The sequence below is a fragment of the Zea mays genome, chromosome 1 (genome assembly GCF_902167145.1).
Source record: "Zea mays cultivar B73 chromosome 1, Zm-B73-REFERENCE-NAM-5.0, whole genome shotgun sequence".
Lineage (NCBI taxonomy): Eukaryota > Viridiplantae > Streptophyta > Magnoliopsida > Poales > Poaceae > Zea > Zea mays.
In genome coordinates, this window is record NC_050096.1 from 254,280,918 (window position 1) to 254,297,848 (window position 16,931).

The following is a 16,931-nucleotide window of genomic DNA, read 5'->3' on the forward strand; positions in this document are numbered from 1 at the left end:
CTCAGTCTTTGCGCATTCGTTTGTCATTCTCAGTGATTCGAGCTCGTTCTAGTGTGAACTTTGAGATAGTCTCTTGAGCTCGTTTCTTGGCCGTGTGTGTGCGCATTTTGCTGTGGATTTGTGTGTGTTGCTTCCCTCCCTTACTCCGTGCTTCTTTGTGAAATTCAATTGTAAGGGCGAGAGACTCCAAGTTGTGGAGATTCCTCGCAAACGGGAAAAGATCAAAGAAAAGAAGAACACCGTGGTATTCAAGTTGATCATTGGATCACTTGAGAGGAGTTGAGTGCAACTCTCGTCCGTTGGGACGCCACAACGTGGAGTAGGCAAGTTTTGTACTTGGCCGAACCACGGGATAACCACCGTGTCATCTCTGTGATTGATTTCTTGTGGTTATTGTGTCTTGGCTCCTCTCTAGCCACTTGGCAATTATTGTGCTAACGATTAACCAAGTTTTTGTGGCTATAAGTTTAAGTTTTACAGGATCACCTATTCACCCCCCCCTCTAGGTGCTCTCAATTGGTATCGGAGCCGTTCTCTTCAAGAAAGGGACTAACCGCCCGAAGAGATGGATCCTAAGGGGAAGGGAATCGTGATCAACGATAAGGAGAAGGAGTCCTTCGTCAACGAGCCAAAGGATGACAAGTCCAACGACTCGGGCTCGGGTCATAGACGAAAAGATGGGAAGAAGAAGAAGACAAGGCGCATCAAGGAGATTGTCTACTACGACAGCGACGAATCTTCCTCCTCCCAAAAGGACGACGACAACGACTACAGGAAGACGGTCAATTCGAACTTTTCATTTGATTATTCTCGTATTCCACATAATTCGAATTCACATTTGCTTTCCATTCCTCTTGGCAAACCTCCACACTTCGATGGGGAGGACTACGGATTTTGGAGTCACAAGATGCGTAGTCACTTATTCTCTCTTCATCCAAGCATATGGGAGATTGTAGAGAATGGAATGAAATTTGATAGCTCGGATAGTCCTATGCTTATAAATGAACAAATCCATAGAAATGCACAAGCTACTACTGTTCTTTTAGCATCTTTGTGCAGGGAAGAATACAATAAGGTGAGCGGCTTGGACAATGCCAAGCATATATGGGACACCCTCAAGATCTCTCACGAGGGCAACGACGTCACCATGCTCACCAAGATGGAGTTGGTGGAGGGCGAACTTGGAAGATTCGCTATGATAAGGGGGGAGGAGCCAACCCAAACATATAACCGGCTCAAAACCCTTGTCAACAAGATAAGGAGCTATGGAAGCACGCGATGGACGGACCACGACGTCGTCCGCCTAATGCTAAGGTCCTTTACTGTTCTTGATCCTCATTTGGTGAATAATATTCGTGAGAATCCCAGGTACACCAAAATGTCGTCCGAAGAAGTTCTTGGGAAGTTCGTAAGCGGGCGAATGATGATTAAGGAGGCAAGATACGTGGACGACGCGTTGAACGGTCCTATTCATGAGCCTCAACCCATTGCTCTCAAGGCAACAAGGAGCAAGGAGGCGCTACCAAGCAAGGTGGCGCAAGTTGAGGCGGCCGGGCTAAATAATGAGGAGATGGCCCTCATCATTAAGCGCTTCAAGACGGCGCTTAAAGGTCGCAAGGGACAGCCAAGCAAGACCAAGACAAAGGAGAAGCGCTCATGCTTCAAATGTGGTAAGATTGGTCATTTCATTGCTAACTGTCCCGATAATGAAAGTGACCAGGAAAAAGGGGACAAGAGGGAAAAGAAGAAGCATTACAAGAAGGCCAAGGGCGAGGCACATATCGGAAAGGAGTGGGATTCGGATTGCTCCTCCTCCGACTCCGACAATGAAGGACTCGCCGCCAGTGCCTTCAACAAGTCATCCCTCTTCCCCAACGAGCGTCACACATGCCTTATGGCAAGGGAGAAGAAGGTATGTAATCAAAACAATGTCACTTATGATTCTTCCAGTGATGATGAGTCTAGTGATGATGAAATAGATTACTCTAGTTTGTTCAAGGGATTGGATAGAACTAAAGTAAATAAAATTAATGAATTGATTGATGCCTTGAATGAAAAAGATAGACTCTTAGAAAAACAAGAGGACCTTTTGTATGAAGAGCATGACAAATTTGTAGAGGCACAAAAGTCTTATGCCTTAGAAGTTAAAAGAAATGAAGTGCTTTCTAGTGAACTATCTTCTTGTCATGAAACCATTGCTACTTTAAAGAGTGTTAATGATGACTTAAATGATAAAGTAGCTAGTAAATCTAATTCTTGTGTAGAACATGTTGAGATTTGCACTAGGTGTAAAGATTTCGATGTTGATGCGTGTAGTGATCATTTAGTTTCAATTTCTAAATTAACTGAGGAATTGGCTAGTCTTAATGCCCAACTTAAGACTAGCAAGAATGACTTCGAGAAACTAAAATTTGCTAGGGATGCCTACACGGTTGGTAGACACCCCTCAATTAAGGATGGGCTTGGCTTCAAGAGGGAAGCCAAGAACTTAACTAGCCATAAGGCTCCCATCTCAGCCAAGGAGAAAGAGAAGGCACCTATGGCTACTAGTGCTAAAAAGAACCATGCCTTTTTGTATCATGATAGGAGACAAACTAGAAATGCTTATAGGAGTTATAATGCGTACGATGATTTTTCTCATGCTATGTTTGCTTCTAGTTCTTCATATGTGCACAATAGAAATGTTGGTAGAAGGGATGTTGTTCATAATATGCCTAGGAGAAGTGTTGTTAATAGTCCTAGGAAAGTTAATGAGCCTTCTACAATATATCATGCTTTGAATGCTTCCTTTGCAATTTGTAGAAAGGATAGAAAAATAATTGCTAGGAAGTTAGGGGCAAAATGCAAGGGAGACAAAACTTGCATTTGGGTCCCTAAGGATATTTGTGCTAACCTTGTAGGACCCAACATGAGTTGGGTACCTAAGACCCAAGCCTAAATTGCCTTGCAGGTTTATGCATCCGGGGGTTCAAGCTGGATTATTGATAGCGGATGCACAAACCATATGACGGGGGAGAAGAAGATGTTCACCTCCTACGTCAAGAATAAGGATTCCCAAGATTCAATTGTATTCGGTGATGGGAATCAAGGCAAGGTAAAAGGGTCAGGTAAAATTGCAATTTCTAATGAGCACTCTATCTCTAATGTGTTTTTAGTAGAGTCTCTTGGTTATAATTTACTATCTGTAAGTCAATTATGCAATATGGGATATAACTGTCTATTTACAAATGTAGATGTGTCTGTCTTTAGAAGAAGTGATGGTTCACTAGCTTTTAAGGGTGTATTAGACGGCAAACTTTATTTAGTTGATTTTGCAAAAGAAGAGGCCGGTCTAGATGCATGCTTAATAGCTAAGACTAGCATGGGCTGGCTGTGGCATCGCCGCTTAGCACATGTGGGGATGAAGAACCTTCACAAGCTTCTAAAGGGAGAACATGTGATAGGTTTGACTAACGTGCAATTCGAAAAAGATAGACCTTGTGCAGCTTGTCAAGCAGGTAAACAAGTGGGAGGAGCGCATCACAGCAAGAATGTGATGACCATTTCAAGACCCCTGGAGCTGCTGCATATGGACCTCTTCGGACCCGTCGCCTATCTGAGCATAGGAGGGAGTAAGTATGGTCTAGTTATTGTTGATGACTTTTCCCGCTTCACTTGGGTGTTCTTTTTGCAGGATAAGTCTAAAACCCAAGGGACCCTCAAGCGCTTCCTCAGGAGAGCTCAAAATGAGTTTGAGCTCAAGGTGAAGAAGATAAGGAGCGACAACGGGTCCGAGTTCAAGAACCTTCAAGTGGAGGAGTTCCTTGAAGAGGAAGGGATCAAGCACGAGTTCTCCGCTCCCTACACACCACAGCAAAATGGTGTGGTAGAGAGGAAGAACAGGACGCTCATTGATATGGCGAGGACGATGCTAGGAGAGTTCAAGACCCCCGAGTGCTTTTGGACGGAAGCTGTGAACACGGCTTGCCACGCCATCAACAGGGTCTACCTTCATCGCCTCCTCAAGAAGACGTCGTATGAGCTACTAACCGGTAACAAACCCAATGTATCCTACTTTCGTGTATTTGGGAGCAAATGCTACATTCTAGTGAAGAAAGGTAGAAATTCTAAGTTTGCTCCCAAAGCTGTAGAAGGGTTTTTGTTAGGTTATGACTCAAATACAAAGGCGTATAGAGTCTTCAACAAATCATCGGGTTTGGTTGAAGTCTCTAGCGACGTTGTATTTGATGAGACTAATGGCTCTCCAAGAGAGCAAGTTTTTGATTGTGATGATGTAGATGAAGAAGATGTTCCAACGGCCGCTATACGAACCATGGCGATTGGAGAAGTGCGGCCACAGGAACAAGATGAACGAGATCAACCTTCTTCCTCAACAATGGTGCATCCCCCAACTCAAGAAGATGAACAGGTTCATCAACAGGAGGCGTGTGATCAAGGGGGAGCACAAGATGATCATGTGATAGAGGAAGAAGCGCAACCAGCACCTCCAACCCAAGTTCGAGCGATGATTCAAAGGGATCATCCCGTCGATCAAATTCTTGGTGACATTAGCAAGGGAGTAACTACTCGGTCTCGATTAGTTAATTTTTGTGAACATTACTCCTTTGTCTCTTCTATTGAGCCTTTCAGGGTAGAAGAGGCCTTGCTAGATCCGGACTGGGTATTGGCCATGCAAGAGGAGCTCAACAACTTCAAGAGGAATGAAGTTTGGACGCTGGTGCCTCGTCCCAAGCAAAATGTTGTGGGAACCAAGTGGGTGTTCCGCAACAAACAAGACGAGCACGGAGTGGTGACAAGGAACAAGGCTCGACTTGTGGCAAAAGGTTATGCCCAAGTCGCAGGTTTAGACTTTGAGGAGACTTTCGCTCCTGTGGCTAGGCTAGAGTCCATTCGTATCTTGCTAGCATATGCCGCTCACCATTCTTTCAGGTTGTTCCAAATGGATGTGAAGAGCGCTTTCCTCAACGGGCCAATAAAGGAGGAGGTGTACGTAGAGCAACCCCCTGGCTTCGAGGATGAACAGTTGAAAGGGAATTAGGCTTACACCTAGTTCCTAAATAATTTTGGTGGTTGAATTGCCCAACACAAATCTTTGGACTAACTAGTTTGTCCAAGTGTATAGATTATACAGGTGTAAAAGGTTCACACTCAGCCAATAAAAAGACCAAGTTTTGGATTCAACAAAGGAGCAAAGGGGCAACCGAAGGCACCCCTGGTCTAGCGCACCGGACTGTCCGGTGTGCCACCGGACAGGGAACAGTACCTGTCCGGTGCACCAGGGGACTCAGACTCAAACTCTTCACTCCCGGGATTTCTCGGAAGCCGGCGCGCTATAATTCACCGGACTGTCCGGTGTGCACCGGACATGTCCGGTGCTCCAAGGAAGCGCGGTCTCCGGAACTCGCCAGCCTCGGGTTCGCATGGCAGCCGCTCCGCTAAAATTCACCGGACTGTCCGGTGTGCACCGGACTGTCCGGTGTACCAGCGGAGCAACGGCTCTTTTCGGCGCCAACGGCTCCCTGTGGTGCATTTAATGCGCGCACAGCGCGCGCAGACGTCAGACATGCCCATACCGGTGCACCGGACATCAAACAGTACATGTCCGGTGTGCACCGGACACCCAGGCGGGCCCACAAGTCAGAAGCTCCAACGGTCAGAATCCAACGGCAGTGATGACGTGGCAGGGGCACCGGACTGTCCGGTGTGCACCGGACTGTCCGGTGCGCCATCGACCAGACGCCTCCAGCCAACGGTCAAGTTTGGTGGTTGGGGCTATAAATACCCCAACCACCCCACCATTCATTGCATCCAAGTTTTCTACTTCTCAACTACTACAAGAGCTCTAGCATTCAATTCTAGACACACTAAAGAGATCAAATCCTCTCCAATTCCACACAAAGCCATAGTGACTAGTGAGAGTGATTTGCCGTGTTCATTTGAGCTCTTGCGCTTGGGTTGCTTCTTTTCTTTCTCACTTGTTCTTGAGATCACAACTCCATTGTAATCAAGGCAAGAGGCACCAATTGTGTGGTGGCCCTTGCAAGGGAAGTTTTGTTCCCAGCTTTGATTTGAGAAGAGAAGCTCACTCGGTCCGAGGGACCGTTTGAGAGAGGGAAGGGTTGAAAGAGACCCGGCCTTTGTGGCCTCCTCAACGGGGAGTAGGTTTGCAAGAACCGAACCTCGGTAAAACAAATCTCCGTGTCTCACTTGCTTATTCGCTTGGGATTTGTTTTGCGCCCTCTCTCTCGGACTCATTTATATTTCTAACGCTAACCCGGCTTGTAGTTGTGTTTATATTTGTAAATTTCAGTTTCGCCCTATTCACCCCCCCTCTAGGCGACTATCAATTGGTATCAGAGCCCGGTGCTTCATTAGAGCCTAACCGCTCGAAGTGATGTCGGGAGATCACGTCAAGAAGGAGATGGAGACCGGCGAAAAGCCCACTACAAGCCACGGGAGCACTTCATCGGAAGAGTCCCGCACCAAAAGGAGGGAGAAGAAGAAGAGCTCCTCCAACAAAGGGAAGGAGAAGAAATCTTCTTCTCACCACAAAGAGAAGAAGGAAAAATCTTCTTCCCACAAGCCGCATCGGAAAGGCGACAAGCACAAGAGGATGAGGAAGGTGGTCTACTACGAGACCGACACTTCATCAACATCGACCTCCGACTCCGATGCGCCCTCCGTCACTTCTAAGCGCCAAGAGCGCAAGAAGTATAGTAAGATCCCCCTACGCTACCCTCGCATTTCCAAACATACACCTTTACTTTCCGTCCCATTAGGCAAACCACCAACTTTTGATGGTGAAGATTACGCTAGGTGGAGCGATTTAATGCGATTTCATCTAACCTCGCTCCACAAAAGTATATGGGATGTTGTTGAGTTTGGTGCACAGGTACCGTCAGTAGGGGATGAAAACTATGATGAGGATGAGGTGGCCCAAATCGAGCACTTCAACTCTCAAGCAACGACAATACTCCTCGCCTCTCTAAGTAGAGAGGAGTATAACAAAGTACAAGGGTTGAAGAGCGCCAAGGAGATTTGGGATTTACTCAAGATTGCGCATGAAGGTGATGAGCTCACCAAGATCACCAAGCGGGAAACGATTGAGGGGGAGCTCGGTCGGTTCTGGCTTCGCAAAGGGGAGGAGCCACAACACATGTACAATCGGCTCAAGACCTTGGTGAACCAAGCGCGCAACCTCGGGAGCGTAAAGTGGGATGACCACGAGGTGGTTAAGGTTATTCTAAGATCACTTATTTTCCTTAACCCTACACAAGTTCAATTAATCCGTGGTAATCCTAGATATACCAAAATGACCCCCGAGGAAGTTATCGGGAATTTTGTGAGTTTTGAATGCATGATCGAAGGATCGAGGAAGATCAACGAGCTTGATGATGCCACCACATCCGAAGCTCAACCCGTTGCATTCAAAGCAACGGAGGAGAAGAAGGAGGAGTCTACACCAAGTCGACAACCAATCGACGCCTCCAAGCTTGACAATGAGGAGATGGCGCTCGTCATCAAGAGCTTCCGCCAAATCCTCAAACAAAGGAGGGGGAAAGACTACAAGTCCCGCTCCAAGAAGGTTTGCTATAAGTGTGGTAAGCCCGGTCACTTTATTGCTAAATGTCCATTATCAAGTGATAGTGACAGGGGCGACGACAAGAAGGGGAGAAGAAAGGAGAAGAAGAGATACTACAAGAAGAAGGGCGGTGATGCCCATGTTTGTCGGGAGTGGGACTCCGACGAAAGCTCTAGTGACTCCTCCGACGACGAGGACGCCGCCAACATCGCCGTCACCAAGGGACTCCTCTTCCCCAACGTCGGCCACAAGTGCCTCATGGCAAAGGACGGCAAAAAGAAGGTTAAATCTAAAACCTCCACTAAATATGAATCCTCTAGTGATGACAATGCTAGTGATGAGGAAGATAATTTGCGTTCCCTTTTTGCCAACCTTAACATAGCTCAAAAGGAAAAATTGAATGAATTGGTTAGTGCTATTCATGAAAAGGATGACCTTTTGGATTCCCAAGAGGATTGTCTAATTAAAGAAAACAAAAAACATGTTAAGGTTAAGAAGGCTTATGCTCTTGAAATTGAGAAATGTGAAAAATTATCTAGTGAGCTAAGCACTTGTTGTGAGATGATTGACAACCTTAGAAATGAGAATGCTATCTTAAATGCTAAGGTTGATTCACATGTTTGTAATGTTTCAATTCCCAATCTTAGAGATGATAATGTTGACTTGCTTGCTAAGATTGATGAATTGAATGTATCTCTTGCTAGCCTTAGATTAGAGAATGAAAAGTTAATTGCTAAGGCTAAAGATTTCGATGTTTGCAAAGTTACAATTTCCAATCTTAAAGATAAAAATGATATTCTTCATGCTAAGATTGTGGAACTCAATTCTTGCAAACCCTCTACATCTACCATTGAGCATGTCACTATTTGTGCTAGATGTAGAGATATTGATGTTAATGCTATTCATGATCACATGTCGTTAATTAAACAACAAAATGATCACATAGCAAAATTAGATGCTAAAATTGCCGAGCATAACTTAGAAAATGAAAAATTTAAATTTGCTAGAAGTATGCTCTATAAAGGGAGACGCCCTGGCATCAAGGATGGCATTGGCTTCCAAAGGGGAGACAATGTCAAACTTAATGCCCCTCCTAAAAATTTGTCTAACTTTGTTAAGGGCAAGGCTCCCATGCCTCAGGATAACGAGGGTTACATTTTGTACCCTGCTGGTTATCCCGAGAGCAAAATTAGGAGAATTCACTCTAGGAAGTCTCACTCTGGACCTAACCATGCTTTTATGTATAGGGGTGAGACATCTAGCTCTAGGCAACCAACCCGTGCCAAGTTGCCTAGAAAGAAAACTCCTAATGCATCAAATGATCATGCCATTTCATTTAAAACTTTTGATGCTTCTTATGTGCTTACTAACAAATCCGGCAAAGTAGTTGCCAAGTTTGTTGGGGGCAAACACAAGGGTTCCAAGACTTGTGTTTGGGTACCCAAAGTTCTTGTGTCTAATGCCAAAGGACCCAAAACCGTTTGGGTACCTAAAGTCAAGAACTAAAATTGTTTTGTAGGTTTATGCATCCGGGGGCTCAAGTTGGATACTCGACAGCGGGTGCACAAACCACATGACCGGGGAGAAAAGGATGTTCTCCTCATATGAGAAAAACCAAGATCCCCAACGAGCGATCACATTCGGGGATGGAAATCAAGGTTTGGTCAAAGGACTTGGTAAAATTGCTATATCTCCTGACCATTCTATTTCCAATGTTTTTCTTGTTGATTCTTTAGATTACAACTTGCTTTCTGTTTCCCAATTATGTCAAATGGGCTACAACTGTCTTTTTACTGATACAGGTGTCACTGTCTTTAGAAGAAGTGATGATTCAATAGCATTCAAGGGTGTGTTAGAGGGTCAGCTATACTTAGTAGATTTTGATAAAGCTGAACTTGACACATGCTTAATTGCTAAGACTAACATGGGTTGGCTCTGGCACCGCCGACTAGCCCATGTTGGGATGAAGAATCTTCATAAGCTTCTAAAGGGAGAACACATTTTAGGATTAACAAATGTTCATTTTGAGAAAGACAGGATTTGTAGCGCATGCCAGGCAGGGAAGCAAGTTGGAGTCCATCATCCACACAAGAACATCATGACGACCGACAGGCCGCTTGAGCTACTCCACATGGATCTTTTCGGCCCGATTGCTTACATAAGCATCGGCGGGAGTAAGTATTGTCTTGTAATAGTGGATGATTATTCTCGCTTCACTTGGGTATTCTTTTTACAGGAAAAATCTCAAACCCAAGAGACCTTAAAGGGATTCTTGAGACGGGCTCAAAATGAGTTCGGCTTAAGGATCAAGAAAATAAGAAGCGACAACGGGACGGAGTTCAAGAACTCATAAATTGAAGGCTTCCTTGAGGAGGAGGGCATCAAGCATGAGTTCTCCTCTCCCTACACGCCACAACAAAATGGTGTAGTGGAGAGAAAGAATCGAACTCTATTGGACATGGCAAGAACCATGCTTGATGAGTACAAGACACCGGACCGGTTTTGGGCTGAAGCGGTCAACACCGCCTGCTACGCCATCAACTGGTTATATCTTCACCGAATCCTCAAGAAGACATCATATGAACTCCTAACCGGTAAAAAGCCCAACATTTCATACTTTAGAGTTTTTGGTAGCAAATGCTTTATTCTTGTTAAAAGAGGTAGAAAATCTAAATTTGCTCCTAAAACTGTAGAAGGCTTTTTACTTGGTTATGACTCAAACACAAGGGCATATAGGGTCTTTAACAAGTCCACTGGACTAGTTGAAGTCTCATGTGACGTTGTGTTTGATGAAACTAACGGCTCTCAAGTAGAGCAAGTTGATCTTGATGAGATAGGTAATGAAGAGGCTCCATGCATAGCGCTAAGGAACATGTCCATTGGGGACGTGTGTCCTAAGGAATCCGAAGAGCCTTCAAGAGCACAAGATCAACCATCCTCCACCACGCAAGCATCTCCACCAACTCAAAATGATGATGAGGCTCAAGTTGATGAAGGACAAAATCAAGAAGATAAGCCACCTCAAGATGATGGCAATGATCAAGGGGGAGATGCAAATGATCAAGAAAAGGAGGAAGAACCAAGGCCGCCACACCCAAGAGTCCACCAAGCAATCCAACGAGATCACCCCGTCGACACTATCCTCGGCGACATTCATAAGGGGGTAACTACTAGATCTCGGGTTGCTCATTTTTGTGAACATTACTCTTTTGTTTCCTCTATTGAGCCACACAGGGTAGAGGAAGCTCTCCAAGATTCGGATTGGGTGGTGGCGATGCAAGAGGAGCTCAACAATTTCACGAGAAACGAGGTATGGCATTTAGTTCCACGTCCTAACCAAAATGTTGTAGGAACCAAATGGGTCTTCCGCAACAAGCAAGATGAGCATGGTGTGGTGAAAAGGAACAAAGCTCGACTCGTGGCCAAAGGGTATTCACAAGTCGAAGGTTTGGATTTCGGTGAAACCTATGCACCCGTAGCTAGGCTTGAGTCAATTCGCATATTATTGGCCTATGCTACTTACCATGGCTTTAAGCTCTATCAAATGGACGTGAAAAGTGTCTTCCTCAACGGACCAATCAAGGAAGAGGTCTATGTTGAGCAACCTCCCGGCTTTGAAGACAGTGAGTATCCTAACCATGTCTATAGGCTCTTTAAGGCGCTTTATGGGCTCAAGCAAGCCCCAAGAGCATGGTATGAATGCCTAAGAGATTTCCTTATTTCTAATGGCTTCAAAGTCGGCAAGGCCGATCCTACACTCTTTACTAAAACTCTTGAAAATGACTTGTTTGTATGCCAAATTTATGTTGATGATATTATATTTGGGTCTACTAACGAGTCTACATGTGAAGAGTTTAGTAGGATCATGACACAGAAATTCGAGATGTCGATGATGGGGGAGTTGAAGTACTTTCTAGGATTCCAAGTCAAGCAACTCCAAGAGGGCACCTTCATTTGCCAAACGAAGTACACTCAAGACATTCTAACCAAGTTTGGAATGAAGGATGCCAAGCCCATCAAGACACCCATGGGAACCAATGGGCATCTCGACCTCGACACGGGAGGTAAATCCGTCGATCAAAAGGTATACCGGTCGATGATTGGTTCATTGCTTTATTTATGTGCATCTCGACCGGATATTATGCTTTCCGTTTGCATGTGTGCAAGATTTCAATCCAACCCTAAGGAATCCCACCTTACGGCCGTAAAATGAATCTTGAGATATTTGGCTTTTACTCCTAAGTTTGGGCTTTGGTACCCTCGGGGATCCACATTTGATTTGATTGGTTATTCGGATGCCGATTGGGCGGGGTGCAAAATCAATAGGAAGAGCACATCGGGGACTTGCCAGTTCTTGGGAAGATCCTTGGTGTCTTGGGCTTCAAAGAAGCAAAATTCGGTCGCTCTTTCCACCGCCGAAGCCGAGTACATTGTCGCAGGTCATTGTTGCGCGCAATTGCTTTGGATGAGGCAAACCCTGCGGGACTATGGTTACAAATTAACCAAAGTTCCTTTGCTATGTGATAATGAGAGTGCAATCAAAATGGCCGACAACCCCGTCGAGCATAGCCGCACTAAGCACATAGCCATTCGGTATCATTTTCTCAGGGATCACCAACAAAAGGGAGATATCGAGATTTCTTACATTAACACTAAAGATCAATTAGCCGATATCTTTACCAAGCCTCTTGATGAACAATCTTTTACCAGACTTAGGCATGAGCTCAATATTCTTGATTCTAGAAATTTCTTTTGCTAGCTTGCACACATAGCTCATTTGAATACCTTTGATTATATCTCTTTTATATGCTATGACTAATATGTCTTCAAGTCTATTTCAAACCAAGTCATAAGGTATATTGAAAGGAATTGGAGTCTTCGGCAAAGACAAAGGCTTCCACTCCGTAACTCATACTTCGCCATCACTCCAAGCATCTCTCTATTCTTTGGGGAGGAATGAGAATTCAAAGCAAAAGGACTTCGTCTTTGGTATAATCTTAACTCATTTACTTATGACCAAAGGGGAAGATAGTACCTAAGGGCTCTAATGATTCCGTTTTTGGCGATTCATGCCAAAAAAAGGGGGAGAAATGAGCCCAAAGCAAAAGGACCGCACCACCAACGCACCACCACCAATTTCAAAACTTAGTGTTTTCCAAGAAGTATTTATCAATTGGGATCCTGTTGTGTTCAAAAGGGGGAGAAAGTAGTATTTCAAAATGGTATATCAAAACCCTCTTGAACACTAAGAGGTGGATCTCTTTTAGGGGGAGTTTTGTTAAGTCAAAAGAAAAGCATTTGAAACAAGGGGAGAAAATTTCAAATCTTGAAAATGCTTTACAAACTCTTATTCATTTACCTTTGACTATTTGCAAAAAATCTTTGAAATAGATTTACAAAAAGAATTTGCAAAAACAAAACATGTGGTGCAAACGTGGTCCAAAATGTTATATAAGAAAGAGAACATTCCATGCATATCTTGTAAGTAGTTATATTGGCTAAATTCCAAGCAACCTTTACATCTACATTATGCAAACTAGTTCAATTATGCACTTCTATATTTGCTTTGGTTTGTGTTGGCATCAATCACCAAAAAGGGGGAGATTGAAAGGGAATTAGGCTTACACCTAGTTCCTAAATAATTTTGGTGGTTGAATTGCCCAACACAAATCTTTGGACTAACTAGTTTGTCCAAGTGTATAGATTATACAGGTGTAAAAGGTTCACACTCAGCCAATAAAAAGACCAAGTTTTGGATTCAACAAAGGAGCAAAGGGGCAACCGAAGGCACCCCTGGTCTGGCGCACCGGACTGTCCGGTGTGCCACCGGACAGGGAACAGTACCTGTCCGGTGCACCAGGGGACTCAGACTCAAACTCTTCACTCTCGGGATTTCTCGGAAGCCGGCGCGCTATAATTCACCGGACTGTCCGGTGTGCACCGGACATGTCCGGTGCTCCAAGGAAGCGCGGTCTCCGGAACTCGCCAGCCTCGGGTTCGCATGGCAGCCGCTCTGCTAAAATTCACCGGACTGTCCGGTGTGCACCGGACTGTCCGGTGTACCAGCGGAGCAACGGCTCTTTTCGGCGCCAACGGCTCCCTGTGGTGCATTTAATGCGCGCACAGCGCGCGCAGACGTCAGACATGCCCATACCGGTGCACCGGACATCAAACAGTACATGTCCGGTGTGCACCGGACACCCAGGCGGGCCCACAAGTCAGAAGCTCCAACGGTCAGAATCCAACGGCAGTGATGACGTGGCAGGGGCACCGGACTGTCCGGTGTGCACCGGACTGTCCGGTGCGCCATCGACCAGACGCCTCCAGCCAACGGTCAAGTTTGGTGGTTGGGGCTATAAATACCCCAACCACCCCACCATTCATTGCATCCAAGTTTTCTACTTCTCAACTACTACAAGAGCTCTAGCATTCAATTCTAGACACACTAAAGAGATCAAATCCTCTCCAATTCCACACAAAGCCATAGTGACTAGTGAGAGTGATTTGCCGTGTTCATTTGAGCTCTTGCGCTTGGATTGCTTCTTTTCTTTCTCACTTGTTCTTGAGATCACAACTCCATTGTAATCAAGGCAAGAGGCACCAATTGTGTGGTGGCCCTTGCAAGGGAAGTTTTGTTCCCAGCTTTGATTTGAGAAGAGAAGCTCACTCGGTCCGAGGGACCGTTTGAGAGAGGGAAGGGTTGAAAGAGACCCGGCCTTTGTGGCCTCCTCAACGGGGAGTAGGTTTGCAAGAACCGAACCTCGGTAAAACAAATCTCCGTGTCTCACTTGCTTATTCGCTTGGGATTTGTTTTGCGCCCTCTCTCTCGGACTCATTTATATTTCTAACGCTAACCCGGCTTGTAGTTGTGTTTATATTTGTAAATTTCAGTTTCGCCCTATTCACCCCCCCTCTAGGCGACTATCAACGGTACCCCGACCACGTGTGTAAGCTCTCTAAGGCGCTCTATGGACTTAAGCAAGCCCCAAGAGCATGGTATGAATGCCTTAGAGATTTCTTAATTGCTAATGCTTTCAAGGTTGGGAAAGCCGATCCAACTCTTTTCACTAAGACTTGTGACGGTGATCTTTTTGTGTGCCAAATTTATGTCGATGACATAATATTTGGTTCTACTAATAAAAGGTCTTGTGAAGAGTTTAGCAGGGTGATGACGCAGAAATTCGAGATGTTAATGATGGGCGAGTTGAACTACTTCCTTGGGTTCCAAGTGAAGCAACTCAAGGACGACACCTTCATCTCTCAAACGAAGTACACGCAAGACTTGCTGAAGCGGTTTGGGATGAAGGTTGCCAAGCCCGCAAAGACTCCGATGGGAACAGACGGACACACCGACCTCAACAAAGGAGGTAAGTCCATTGATCAAAAAGCATACCGGTCAATGATAGGTTCATTACTTTACTTATGTGCTAGTAGACCGGATATTATGCTTAGCGTATGCATGTGTGCTAGATTTCAATCCGATCCTAAGGAATGTCACTTAGTGGCGGTGAAGCGAATTCTTAGATATTTAGTTGCTACGCCTTGCTTCGGGCTCTGGTATCCAAAGGGGTCTACCTTTGACTTGATTGGATATTCAGACTCCGACTATGCTGGATGTAAGGTCGATAGGAAGAGTACATCAGGGACGTGCCAATTCTTAGGAAGGTCCCTGGTGTCGTGGAACTCTAAGAAACAAACCTCCGTTGCCCTATCCACCGCTGAGGCCGAGTATGTTGCCGCAGGACAGTGTTGCGCGCAACTACTTTGGATGAGGCAAACCCTCAGGGACTTTGGCTACAATCTGAGCAAAGTCCCACTCCTATGTGATAATGAGAGTGCTATCCGCATGGCGGAAAATCCTGTTGAGCACAGCCGCACAAAGCACATAGACATCCGGCATCACTTTTTGAGAGACCACCAGCAAAAGGGAGATATCGAAGTGTTTCATGTTAGCACCGAGAACCAGCTAGCCGATATCTTTACCAAGCCTCTAGATGAGAAGACCTTTTGCAGGCTGCGTAGTGAGCTAAATGTCTTAGATTCGCGGAACTTGGATTGAATTGTAGCATACATGTGTTTATGCCTTTGATCATGTTCATTCTGCATTTTGTTGCTTATTGTGGTGCTCAAGTTGTACAAACACTCCCTGGACCTCACAAGTCCGTTGCAAAGTGATGCACATGTTTAGGGGGAGATGTGTTACAACTTGACCCTTTGAGACTAACCATATGCTTGAGTTTGCTTGATCTAGTCTCGAAGGAGAATTGAAAGGAAAAAGGTGGACTTGGACCATGAAAGACTTCCACTGCACTCCGATGAGAGGGTAACTAATTCCAAGTTCATCTCATGAACTCTTATTGCCATTTGCTCTTAATTGAAGATTTTGGTGAGGCAATGGGGTTAAAAGGGCCAAAGTTGATTCCGTTTTGGTGCTTGATGCCAAAGGGGGAGAAAATAAAGGCCAAAGCAATAAATGGATCAGCTACCACTTGAGAGATTTTGAAATAGTAGAATAGAGCTTTTGGTTTGTTCAAAACTCTTGCATTGTCTCTTTCGTCAAAAGTTGGCTTCTTGTGGGGAGAAGTATTGGTTTGTTCAAAACTCTTGCATTATCTCTTTCGTCAAAAGTTGGCTTCTTGTGGGGAGAAGTATTGATTATGGGAAATAGGGGGAGTTTTTGAAATCTTTGATCAATCTCTTTTGGAATGACTCTCTTTATGCTTCAACATGTGTGTTTGACTTAGAGATAGAGATTTGGGTTTGATTTGCAAAAACAAACCAAGTGGTGGCAAAGGATGATCCATATATGCCAAAAATGAATCAAAATAGATTTGAGTTCTATTTGAAGTGATTTTGCACTTGTTCTAGTTGCTTTATGTTGTGTTGGCATAAATCACCAAAAAGGGGGAGATTGAAAGGGAAATGTGCTTTTGGGCCATTTCTAAGTATTTTGGTGATTGAGTGCAAACACAAGTGCTTAAATGTGAATCCATGCCCATGGATGAACAAAGTGCAAATCACGAGTAAATGTATGTTTCTAAGCCTTAGTACATTGGTTTTGTGTACTAATATATTTATCTAAGTGTTAGAAACAGAGAGAAGAAGAAAAGGAGAATGTTGGCTGTGTACAGCCAACAGGCTGTTTCGGTCTGGGGCACCGGACTGTCCGGTGGTGCACCGGACAGTGTCCGGTGCGCCAGGCTGCATCGACCTGAAGACGCCGCTCTCGGGAATTTGCCGACGGCGTACGGCTAAAATTCACCGGACTGTCCGGTGTGCACCGGACTGTCCGGTGAGCCAACGGTCGGCCGAGCCAACGGTCGGCCGCGGAATCTGCGCGCAACACGTG